A 13066-nucleotide genomic window follows, 5' to 3' on the forward strand; every position below is an offset into this window, starting at 1 on the left:
ATTGACAAGCTGCTAATAAGCTCTGAACTCATGTCTGATCAATTTGTCACTTGGCTGGACTCTATTGGGGAAAAACACAACTCCACGTGTTCTTGCAGCCATGGCCTGGAGAGACGACTATTCAAGGGCACAAGAGTACATGGGGAAACCAGAGAGAGGCATTGCCAAAAAGAGGGCTGGCATGGGACTCAAGGAGCTATAGGAACTTTGAAGAACAGTTTAAGAGGAAATGTGTCAAGATCATACAATGGAATTAGAGTGGGCACTATGCACTGTGGCTGATTTTGCTACTTGATGACCCTTGATGACAGCTCAGGGGAAACCTGCTTAAGAGCCAACACTTTTGCTGGAGTAGCAGATGGATGTAATTTTTCTTTCAAGCACCATTATGGATACACTCCAAGCCAACTGTGTGTGCCCCCCCCCATTTTGCTCCCATGAAGTCGTGTGGGCTGGGTCATTGCATGGCATCGGATGTCTTAATCAGTTGAGTAGTCATGGTGGACATAATTCCAACAACCCAGCCCTCACTGAGGGCAGCCTCACACATGAATAGTCCTCATCTGATGACTGTGTGAATTAGAAATCATGGCTCAAACACCACAGAGGCAACACCCATATCACTTCAACTGTATGCTAAGGCTTTTCAGTCGCGTGGATTTGCAAGTTCAGAGACAACACACACGATCTTAAATAATCAATCGCACCACTTCAGAGTGTGATAAAATGTTGGGATATCCCCCCATGTGAAGAGCTCCCCCTTGCTAATACACTCTCATATGTCAAAGGGGATGACTCCATTAAAATGTGCAGAAAGGTTTGTGTTTTTTAATGTGGGAAAACATTCAAACAACCGCCATCTCCATGCATTCAGAAGTGTCGAATAGTCTGGCAAGAAGTGAAGAATAGTCTGGCAATTGATACATCAGGTGCAGCTGCTAATTACGTAGCTTGGCTGTCAGCTGTGATTTATAAAACCATTAGGAGTAAAGCTGTGTGAATCAGATCTGGATTGGACTGATGTACATTTGCACAACCTCTCTAATTCATTTGGGCTGAGCTGCTTGACAGTGGAACAGACTCTCTCGGAAAGCGGTGGACCATCCTTCATTCAAAGTTTTTAAGCAGTGGTTGGATGGCAATCTGCCATGGATGCTTTAGTTGAGATACCTGCATTGCAGGCTGTTGGACTGGATAAGCCTCAAGGTCCTTTCCAGCTCTACAATTCCACAATTCTATGAAAACAAATAGGATCCTCTATAAGGAAATTGAAGAGAGCTTAAAGAGACTATTGGTACTGACCTTTAAAGCCCTAAATGGCCTTGGCCCAGTATACCTGAAGGAGCGTCTCCACCCCCATCGTTCTTCCCGGATGCTGAGGTCCAGCACCGAGGGCCTTCTGGCAGTTCCCTCACTGTGAGAAGTGAGGCTACAGGGAACCAGGCAGAGGGCCTTCTCAGCAGTGGCACCCGCCCTGTGGAATGCCCTCCCTTCAGATGTCAAGGAAATAAACAACTATCTGACTTTTAGAAGACATCTGAAGGCAACCCGGTTTAGGGAAGTTTTTAATGTTTGATGTTTTATGGTTTTTTTAATATTCTGTTGGGAGCTGCCCAGAGTGGCTGGGGAAACCAGCTAGATGGCCAGGGTATTAACAACAACAACAACGTATATTATTATACATGGGAAGATGAGTCTTAGGGGGCTCTGGGTCTCAGAGAATGGGAGAAGGGCAAGTTCTGGATCTGGAGCTGCAAGGCTTGCGCGAGTGTGGTGCCCATAATAATAATAATAATAATTTATTATTTATACCCCGCCCATCTGGCTGGGCCTCCCCAGCCACTCTGGGCGGCTTCCATAGAAACCAAAAACACAGTAAAATATCACACGTTAAAAACTTCCCTGAACAGGGCTGCCTTAAGATGTCTTCTGAATGTCACGTAGTTGTTTATCGCTTTGACATCTGCTGGAAGGGCGTTCCACAGGGCGGGCGCCACTACCGAGAAGGCCCTCTGCCTGGTTCCCTGTAGCTTTGCTTCTCGCAATGAGGGGACCGCCAGAAGGCCCTCGGCGCTGGACCTCAGCGTCCGGGCAGAATGATGGGGGTGGAGACGCTCCTTCAGGTATACTGGACCGAGGCCGTTTAGGGCTTTAAAGGTCAGCACCAACACTTTGAATTGTGCTCAGAAACGTACTGGGAGCCAATGTAGGTCTTTCAAGACCGGTGTTATATGGTCTCGGCGGCCGCCCCCAGTCACCAGTCTAGCTGCTGCATTCTGGATTAGTTGTAGTTTCCGAGTCACCTTCAAAGGTAGCCCCACGTAGAGTGCATTGCAGTAGTCCAAGCGGGAGATAACCAGAGCATGCACCACTCTGGCGAGACAGTCCGCAGGCAGATAGGGTCTCAGCCTACGTACCAGATGGAGCTGGTAAACAGCTGCCCTGGACACAGATTTGACCTGTGCCTCCATGGACAGCTGTGAGTCCAAAATGACTCCCAGGCTGTGCACCTGGTCCTTCAGGGGCACAGTTACCCCATTCAGGACCAGGGAATCCTCCACACCTGCCCGCCTCCTGTCCCCCAAAAACAGTACTTCTGTCTTGTCAGGATTCAACCTCAATCTGTTAGCCGCCATCCATCCTCCAACCGCCTCCAGACACTCACACAGGACCTTCACCACCCTTCACCGCCCTCATAAGCCAAAAATATATCTCGTAGAGTACAGTTGCACTCATATTTTGCTTGTGGGTTTCCTATAGGCATCTGCTTGGCCTCTGTGAGAACATGGACTGGGTGTCTCTTCAGCTTGATCCACCAGGGCTCTTCTGATGTTCTTATAGATAAGGGCACCAAAATACTGAGGATCAGTTTAGTCTCTAAGCAGAACAACCTGTCCCCCATAGAATATGTCACATATTTAGTAGAAAGCCTATGCCACAATAAGTTTATTAGTCTTTAAGGTGGTACAGAACTCTTATCTTTTGTTGTGCGTAGCAGAGTTGAGCGAAATGCATATTTAAGAAAGAACATCAGAGTTTAATATATATGGGTGGATTTTCATCTGGACTCCAGTGCATAGGAATGGGAAGTTTAACCCATCCCCTCACAGCCGCAATCCTGACTAAAGTTCCCCTATGCTGCTGTTAGCTCTAGAAAAAAGTTCCTGTTGGTGGCACTTCATAGCAGCATAGGGACATTGTTTGTCCACATCACAGCTGGGGAGGGAAGGCTTAAACCCCTTACCTACATATGCTGCAGTCCCAATAAAAACCACCCTCCACAGTTATTATTTTTAAACCCTGATGATGTTTCTAATGACGCATTTAGTCCAGCAAGTCCGATGACACATTCCTGTCTAGTTTGACCTCAAGAGGCAGTCGCTGACAGATTTAAATTAGCAGTGCATGAAGCCAATGGGCCACTGCTTATAGATGCCCACTCAAGCCTACATTGTTGAGCAGTGTCTGTATTTGATTCAGAATATGGAAATACTCATAGTACCCACTTCAACAACACCTCCGCCAGAGAACCAAATCCAATAATGTCAGTCAAAAATAGGGATGCTCTTTTGTACTTGTAATTTAACATTCTTGTTCTTTCAGCAAGGGTCAGTGCTTCTGAGTTGCCCTCACATTGCTGAAGGCTCTTCTTCACCAGCTGTACGCTGCATTCACTAGGCCAGTACTGACTTCTTTTTGTTTAAAGCGTGTTTCCACACCCTACAATTAAAGAGGATACTGATCTATAATATGCAATCAAGTGTAACCTTTCAAGATGAGTCTTGTCAGGTTCCACACTCTTGCTTTACATATCAGGGTGTGCAGTTAAAACACACCTAAAGATATAACACATAGGGGCTTTAACAAATGATCCAGTTGATAATGGAGAGAGAAAGGGCTTATCCACACTTACCTTTTCTCCACACTTTCCAGGTATGGTTCAAACTTTAATCCTCCATGTCTGAGCTCCCCCCCCTTTTTTTTTTTTTGCTCTGGAGTTTTGCCTACGAAAACCTGCTCTTTAAAGCAGAAGCAGAACAAACGGTAATCTGTGGGAAACCCAAATTGCCATTTGCTCCAATTCAGCTCTAAGGAGTGGATTTTTGTGGGGAAAGCTCTAGAGCGAAAAAAGGGACACTTAGAAAGGAGCTTTAAAGTGCAGACTTGTGCCTGGAAAGAGCGAGGCAAAGGGATCAGCAAGGCAAAGGATAAGCCCAAATAAGAGTTGTAAGGAGCGATAAGAGGCCATTCCATCATGCTGCCCCACTGGGAAAGAAAGGGAAGCAGGGCTGCATTCCACCAGCTTTGCCAAAAGACCAGCTGTATCGGGCACTGAAATATACTCAGTCGCAAAGTGATTTCATGCTCTTTATTCAGCTCATAGTGGTGAGGAGGAATGAATGAATGTCACCTCAAGTATCTGCTTTATATACATTATTTACACAATGGGCTGCACATGATTGGCTAATTCCGGAATTCTACTGTAAGCCAATCAGGTTGTGGATTCACTTCTATCTGGAGCATGATTGGGTGGTTCCTGCCAACCAATCATACTGCTGCATTGTTCTAGGACCAATCAGACTGCTGCATTCTGAATCCTATTGTTTTAGGACCAATCAGACTGCTGCAGTTTGGATCCTATTGTTCTAGGACCAATCAGACTGCTGCAGTTTGGATCCTATTCAACTCAGTACATAACACCCCTCCCCTCTAAGTTCCAGTCCTGCCCGGGAGGTCGCATTCATAGTCCTCAAGGTACGCCGGCGGCCTACGTGTGCGTTGCGGCCTGGGGTGTTCCCTGGTCCGGGGTTCAGGTTCTGGCTCATGTTCCAAGGATGCCGGCTGTGATGGGGCTGTTTGGTCTGGCGCAACCAGCTTGCTCAGTCGTGGTTCTGGTTCCGGTGTCCTTTCGGCCTTGCGGGTCCTCTCTGTATTTACTGGTTCTGCCTCTCCTGCTGGCCCCTCCTGCTCTATGGGCCTCACTGCCCCACTGTTCCCTTGGGACTCCTCTGACCTGTCCTCCTCCTCCTGGTTTTCTCCCAGGAATCATCGCCGTATCTGGTCGCAGTGGCGGCGCCAGCATTGCCCCCCATCCGTTAGCACCTCGTACGACACGGGGCCAGTGACCCTGGTGACTGTGGCGGGTACCCATGCTGGGCCTGCCCCAAAATTCTTTGCGTACACTGGGTCCTGGGCCTCGAAGGTCCGGGGGTTCCTGCCTTCCCCCACCACTACCTCATCCTGAGCTCTATCAGGGTGAAGGCGGTCCAATCTGATTGAAGGCGCCGACCCATTAGTAGTTCAGCGGGGCTCCGGCCAGTCGTTGAGCTGGGGGTGCTGTGCTGTGCTAGAAGGAATGTGGCAAGGCGGTACTCCCAATCCCCTTGCATCATGCGGCGCAGGGTGTCCTTGGTGGTCCGCACCATGCGTTCTGCTTGGCCGTTGGTGGCAGGGTGGAATGGCGCCGAACGGATGTGGCGGATGGCGATCTGCGCTGTGAAGGTTTGGAATTCTCCTGACGTAAATGCAGTCCCGTTGTCTGAGACGAGAGTGTCAGGGAGCCCGTGGGTTGCAAACAGCCTGCGTAGTACCCGGATGGCTGCGGACGTGGAAGTGGACGGTACCAGTGCGACTTCCAGCCATTTGGTATAGGAGTCCACCACTATGAAGAATGTTTTCCCCTGAAAGGGGCCAGCGAAGTCCACATGCAGGCGTGACCATGGTGCTCGGGCAGACTCCCAGGACTGGACTGGGGCCCTTGGGCGATCTGGGCAGGATTCTTGGCAGGCCTGGCAGTGTTTGACCCAGGCCTCTATCTCTCCGTCGATCCCCGGCCACCACACATAACTCCTGGCAAGGGCCTTCATTCTTACTACCCCTGGGTGTGTCTTGTGTAGGGCTGTGAGGACCCTTTTGCGGAGGGGCTGGGGAACAACGACCCTGCTTCCCCTTAACAGGCACCCCTTGTGGGCCGACAGTTCATGTTTGTGGCTTGTGTACCCGGCAAATTCTGTCCCGGGGCTGCTGCTGGGCCATTCCCTCCACACCCAGTCCAGGACCCGGGAGATGACCCTATCTTTCTTGGAATGGTGTGCAACTTCTTGTGCCTGAATGCGGTGGTCGGGAAGCAGCTCCAGGCTCATAACCTCTTCTGCAGGTGCTGGGTCGGGGCCTGTTTCCGGTAGTGGTAGCCTGCTGAGGGCGTCCGCATGGCCCATCGCCTTCCCAAGGCGGTGAATCAGTGCATACTGGTAGCTGGCAAGGAAAATTGACCACCTGAGGACGTGAGGAGACAGCACTTGGGGGGTCTGCTTTTCGGGGGCAAACAAGCCAAGCAACGGCTTGTGGTCAGTCACCACGGTGAAGGGCCGCCCGTACAAGAAATCATGGAATTTTTTTACTCCCTTCACGATTGCCAGACCCTCCTTGTCGATTTGCGAGTAGTTCTGCTCGGTTGCGTTGAGTGTTTGGGAAAAGTATGCCACCGGTACCTCTCTTCCATCCGGGAGTTGGTGTCCCAGGATAGCGCCGATGCCATGGGGCGAGGCGTCGCATGCTAGCACCACCGGCAGCCTCTCGTCGAAGTGTGCCAAGACCGAGTTTGAGACAAGCAAGTCCTTGACTGCCTGGAATGCGGCCTCCTGGCGCTGGCCCCACACCCAAGGGGGTTGTGGATTCACTTCTATCTGGAGCATGATTGGGTGGTTCCTGCCAACCAATCATACTGCTGAATTGTTCTAGGACCAATCAGATTGCTGCATTCTGAATCCTATTGTTCTAGGACCAATCAGACTGCTGCATTTTGGATCCTATTGTTCTAGGACCAATCAGACTGCTGCAGTTTGGATCCTATTCAACTCAGTACATAACAGGCACCTCCTACCCCTGAACTGTGCTAGTCATTATAAGAACAACTGTTTGAACGTTGGCGCCTGAGATTGATCTTCCCCCTTCCCTCCCTGTCCTTTTCCCCTTGTGTGTCATTTTTTTGTTTTAGACTGTCAGCCTGCGGGCAGGGACTGTCTTGCTTTAATTGATTGTACATGGGAGCCTTTTTTGGCTGAAGGCTGGGATCCAAATGAACTAAATAAATAAATAATTGGAATGGAGTGAAAGAAAAGAAAAAAAGATAATTGTGAGAAGAGCCTGGAACGTGAAATGGATGTGAAGAGTGTCGAAACGCTAGAGCAGAGCAATGCAGGGCAGAAAACTGTGTAGCTCGAGGAATGGTGTGTGTGTGTGTGTGTGTGTGTGTGTGTGTGTAAATCCTGCAGCTTGCTTGCTCATGTGACCTGTTGGCAGGAAATGAGCATTTGTCTCTGGTGATATGATTTCATCCCCCATGGGGGAGTTATTGCTGTCAATAGAATTGGACAGCTAGAAATTGCTTTGCAGTCACTTCATAGGCCATATGTCAGCCCCTTGGCAGTATTACTGCCTGAATTACCTGTAGGTGCTGATGACACCTCTGCCTGGGGTCACTACAGAAGAGCTTCCCTCCCTCCCTCCCCACCCCTGGCCAGTTTCTTCCAACAAGAGAGGGAGACTTCCGAATGCTCTATCAAGGTTGCAAAGCATCTCTATTTATAGCGGCGAACCAAAGTCTCACATACTTGCAATGCCAACAGTGATATATTTATTCAGCAGGATCCTGTCACAACATGTACATCAGACCGGGGCAATTAAGAAATGGAAAATACAAGGACATTCATTCTCTTTCCAAGGCATTCATGCATATGTATTATTCTAGGGTGCAGAGAGCACAAGAACTTCACATACACAGATAAACATCTCATCCCATGAGTGAAGCCGATGTTTTCAGAACAAGTGCAAACCCTGCATCCCATAAGCATTGTGGTCACATACAAAACAGGACAGGATTGGCTGTACAGTGTCACCTGACTTTTCAGGACCAGGAGGATACTGGATTCTGATTAGAGCATCTTGGCTTAAGCTTTCTGTAGCTCCATTCTCCAGTGAGAAGCCCTGGGGGTACAGGAAACAGGGGGCTAACGCTTAACTCACAGGGTCCCCAATCTGAACTCCCTCAGTGCCTGATACCTTGACTCCTTTTTGTTGGCAGAAATTATCTGTACCTCTTTTAAGATGAGGAATTCATTCTCTGTTGATCTGATAGGCAGGCCACAACTTGTTTCTACAGTTAGCAGAGGGACCCCTGGGTGTTTGTCACAATGCAGGAAACTTTGATATCTTCCATGAACCAAAGGTGTTTGTAAAGAAAACTGCTTAACGTTCTGCCAAAGGTTAGGAATAGCACAATAGGAATACATTAGAGGGATACATGGGCCCCAAGATTTGCCTTGTATTTGTATATATTCAAGGCTGGTTTAGTCCATTGACTGTCTGTCTGTCTGCCTTGCTTGCTTGGATGGTGGCAGGCTGTCTGGAAAGTTGGTCGGATGGCCATTCTGAAGCAGGTTGGCATGCTTTGTGCCTGAATGGCTGGGTGTTTTGTTAGCAGACTGCCTCTCTGGTTGGATGGCTCTATCAGGGGAGCAAAGATCAATCCCCTGTGTCTCCTCCTCACCTCCCATTTGTGCCATGGAAGTTTTTCTTTCAAAACAAATAGCAGCTGATCCAGATTGTGACTGAAGTGGAGGGCAAAGGCTTAATGCTCCCTGGGCCCTCTGTCAGGGTTGATCTGGATTGAGGTACCCATGCTTGCTATTTACCCTTTCAAATGCCATTCATGCCAGTTGCTAATTGCGTGAAAGGCATTATTTCCTGTTTGGCACTCAGAGGAGCCATCAATGGATGCATTATGAAAAGCACATGACAAAGAGATCAATCATCTTGCACTGAAGATCACTTAGAAGAGGGGTGAGGGGGCCTTTCATGGTTCAAGAGCCACATTTCATCATGGGCAAAGTTATGGGAGCCCGCATGTCAGGAGGGGAGTGGCCAGAGGCAAAAGTGGGCAGTGCAATGCACGGCATTTCTCTTTCTAGCCATCCAAAACCAGAGGTTCTCTCTCTCTCTCTCTCTCTCTCTCTCACACACACACACACACACACACACAGCACCATCCCCCATCCATTCAAGCAACAGGCATGATCACAGCTCAGGGACCAGACAGGCAAAAGCATTCAGAGTCTACAAGGAGGAGGACCAGTGAGATGTGTGGCCTGGGGTGAGGGGATGTCATAGGGAGAGTCTTCAGAGTCAGATTTAGGGTCATGTTAGACCACTGGACCTAAATTTCCCATTCTTGGCTTTGACAAAGAGGCTCACTTTTGTTGGTAATCAGTTCTGAGAAGTTTAATTTTTGGGGGGTGGGGAAGCCAGGTGTTTGCAGACTTCACACCCTGCTCTGAGAGGAGCCATTGTGGAGCTCAGCAGCTCACACTCTGAATTTCAATTCATTTCACATTTAAAGGCGAACTTACCAAATTCTCATTTTCTGAAACAAGATGTGAACCGAAACAGTGATTCCTCAAAATGTGCACTTTCCTGAATTTTGTAGTTCTCCAACCAACTCAGGAGTGCAAAAAGGCATACAGTATGGTAAAATGTATGTGCACAAAAATGCATATATTGGTGAAAATAATGTACAAAATGGATTACATCAGGCAAACTTGCTTTGCAATAATGTGTATTGCCTATAAAAAGTTGTTTAGTGGGAGAAATTTGCTGGTGATGCTACAACGGCAGCAAGAATACTTATAGCAAAGCACTGGAAGACTCAAGATCTACCCACTCTGGAAGAATGGCAGATGAAGTTGATTGACTGTATGGGACTGGCAGAAATGACTGGCAGAATCCGCGACCAGGGAGAAGAGTCGGCAGAAGAAGATTGGAAGAAATTTAAGGACTATTTACAGAAATACTACAAAATTAATGAACTCTGAAAAGATGTTGGATTGAACTTTTGTGGTCTCTAGCTGTTATGATAAAGATAATAGGGATTAAAATTGTTTAAGTCATTAAATTTAAAAAGTTGAGTGGAAAATAAGGCGTTACTTTAAAAGGAATGTTAAGAGATTAGGATTTGCTGGATTAACAAGTTGAACTAGAAAACAAGAAGGGGAGGCATGAGGAAGTCAAAGAAACATGTTATTGAAAAATTGTTACTGAAATTGACTTGTTTTTAATATTTTTCTTTTTTTACTTTTTTCTTTTTGTGTTTGTATAAAATTGGAAAATCTAATAAATATTTATAAAAAAAGAGAGAGAAATTTGCTGGTGAATTTTCATGAGGACTTTTTAAAAGAAATCACAAACTGAAGTAGGAATGTGGGGAACTTAATTTAAGATTGTGAAAATAAGAAACAGAGGGAAACTGAAATTGACAGATTTGGTCATTCCTACCTATGAGACAGGCGATGTCCCTTCTAACTCTATGATACTATGATTCTATGACCCTGAAACTGGAAATTGTGCACTAAATATATATTAAGAAATGATTTAGTTTAATGTACATATGGTGAAACAATCTCTACAAAATAACAGTTCAAAAATGTAGACACCTGTTGATGGCTCCAAATTCATCTTGCTGAGTGGCTGGAAAACAGTCAGATCACTCAAACAGGAAAGATTCCCCACATGGGTAAATACAGTTATTAGCTCCAAAGATAGCACCTGTTGGCCACTCAGTGATTGCTCACAAGTGCTGCATCACTTCAGTCACAGACACTTCCGAAATGAAAGGGCTGCTCAGACCATTGTATATAGACACCATAGCCAAAAGGCATGTATTGTCACAACTATGGTCCATGATGCAAAGCTTCAACGGAAAGATATTTATCTGTGGAGAAAGGAAAAGAAAATTGAACACCTTGAGGGGAAAATTTGAGCTGCTGACTATATGAACATCCGTTGTGAAGTGAAAGGCTTGACATTTAGGAACAAAAAACCCCACAAAACCATGGTGAACTTAAACCATTTTAAATGGAATGGAGCAACATGTCCCATCATCCTCAGAAATGGGTGAACACTTCTCAGTTTGATTTAGAATTGGTTTAGTATTTACCAGCTTTCTTTGTGAGGAAAAAAAAGTCCTAGTGTTGGTGCATACACACTGATGTACCACAATCATGTATGTTATGGCATTTCCCCCTAGAAAGTCTAACATGGGTTCCTTTGCCTCATAACCTATGGCAGAGGGCTGCTTGGAAGGTCACTTTTCACTGCCATAGGAAAAGGGTCATAACTCAGTTGTAGAGCACAGGCTTTGCATTCAACAGATCACAGAATCAGTCTCTGGGAAAGACTCTTTGCTGAAGTCCTGGAGAGATGCCACCAGTCAGTGTAGGCAACAGCCAGATGAATGGTCTGGTGGTTTGACTCAGTATAACACAGCTTCCTCCATTCCAAGCAAACTTCCTTATTCAATTAGGGTGACCATGATTACATACAAACTTGCTCAATGAATTCCAATTTTTAAAAGGATATTATGGCAACACTGTTTCATTTTATTTGATATGTAGGAACCCTTCAAACATCTCATAGCATTCCAATCAAATGCTGGTGCATATTTTTTCCCTGACAATGATTTATCTATCTTCTGTCCATTATTTGGATTTTCTGACTTGCACATCCATTGTCTCTCAGTAGTTAGTGTGTTTCTTGCTTTATACAAGATCACCCATGATACACTTCAAAACTGACTTTTCTCTTCCTCTCCCCATCTTATGGTATTGTATTGTTAAGGTGATTGTCTCTGTTGTTTGTTGCTGTTTTTGCCTTATTTTTACCTGTATTTCAAAATAACTTTCCATGTCAAGCAGAGGGTTTTACATCTGGGATGGAGACCAACAACCCTATGAAATGTTTACAGGAAACAATTAAGAGAATTGATTGGCCACTCACCCATCAAAAGCTTGCTTGGTCAAATGTACTCTGTCTGTGTAGTTCAGAAAGCAAACAAGGTGAATTTTATTGAAAGTTAAGTGAAAGAACTTCTCTGCAGATTGACTACCAAGCTGCTGGTTTTGTGGTTTCACAGCAACAAACAAGAGTTTCATCAAGAGGAAAGGGGTAATATTAAGTAACTTCTATGACTGGGTCTCATTTTTGGCAACTGGTTTGTTGAACCCCGATAGCTTGTGTGCAGGATCTGAGTTCACCTTCTGAGCCAGAGAAGAACTTTGTGGGGAATTTATTTATATTATTCAATTAAAAATATGTTTATACTGCCTTTCATACACAGTAGCATACACATCAGATGTTGATGGCAACATTTAACAGGAGTGTGTAATACCATCTGCATATAATCTTTTTTAAAACAAACAAACATTAAATTTATACTAATCACATTTTTCAAGGACTTCCCAGTTCCTTAACATATTGCAGCATGAATAAAGATGCTGGACATCCCAGCAGAGTTGCCAGGAACGCTGCCTGCATTTCTTCCTGGGAATTCCCTTCCTTTCTACATGACTTTCCATGCCGAAGCTTGATGAACTGGAACAGACAGACGGATCTAAAAATAAACACCCTACTTGAGAGAAAAGGGTTGTAGGTAGGAGGCACAGAACTGTGTGTGTTGTCTTTTTTTAAAAAAAGAATGCTTTTGTTATTTTCTTTTATACTGTTTTTAAGATTCAGTTGTTCTGCTCTCCCTGCTTCCCAAAGGCAAATTCATGCTTTCTTGACAACTGGTGCACTGGCAAATGAAGCATAAAATGACAGCAACATTCACGGTGGAAGGAAAAAAGCGGGGGGGCAAGCTCGTGAGCAAGCCCCTTTTCTGGTACCCATGCAGTATATAGGCTGATCCATTGGGGCTCAGCCCTATCAAGGAAAATGCCAATTTTTCCCCCAAAACGTTTTACCCAACATCTCAATAACATGCTCTTTCCTGTTACACAGATCCTTCTACAATCCATTTTAACAGAGAGAGGCTTTTTCTGTCCATCTCCAATCCGTGGCCAATCAAATCTCTGCACCACTCAGTCAATCTCCATCCAAAAGGATTGCTATGGCCAGGAGGTCCCACCCATCTGTCCCCAGACCGGGGGGCGGGGGATATGTTGTAGTAATTTTGATCTTACCAGAACTACTGGCTGTTAGTCCTGGCTGTGCAGTTTCTCTCTCACTCCTGTTG

This window comes from Podarcis filfolensis (assembly GCF_964270895.1).
Source record: "Podarcis filfolensis genome assembly, chromosome: 10".
NCBI classification, from domain to species: Eukaryota; Metazoa; Chordata; class Lepidosauria; order Squamata; family Lacertidae; genus Podarcis; species Podarcis filfolensis.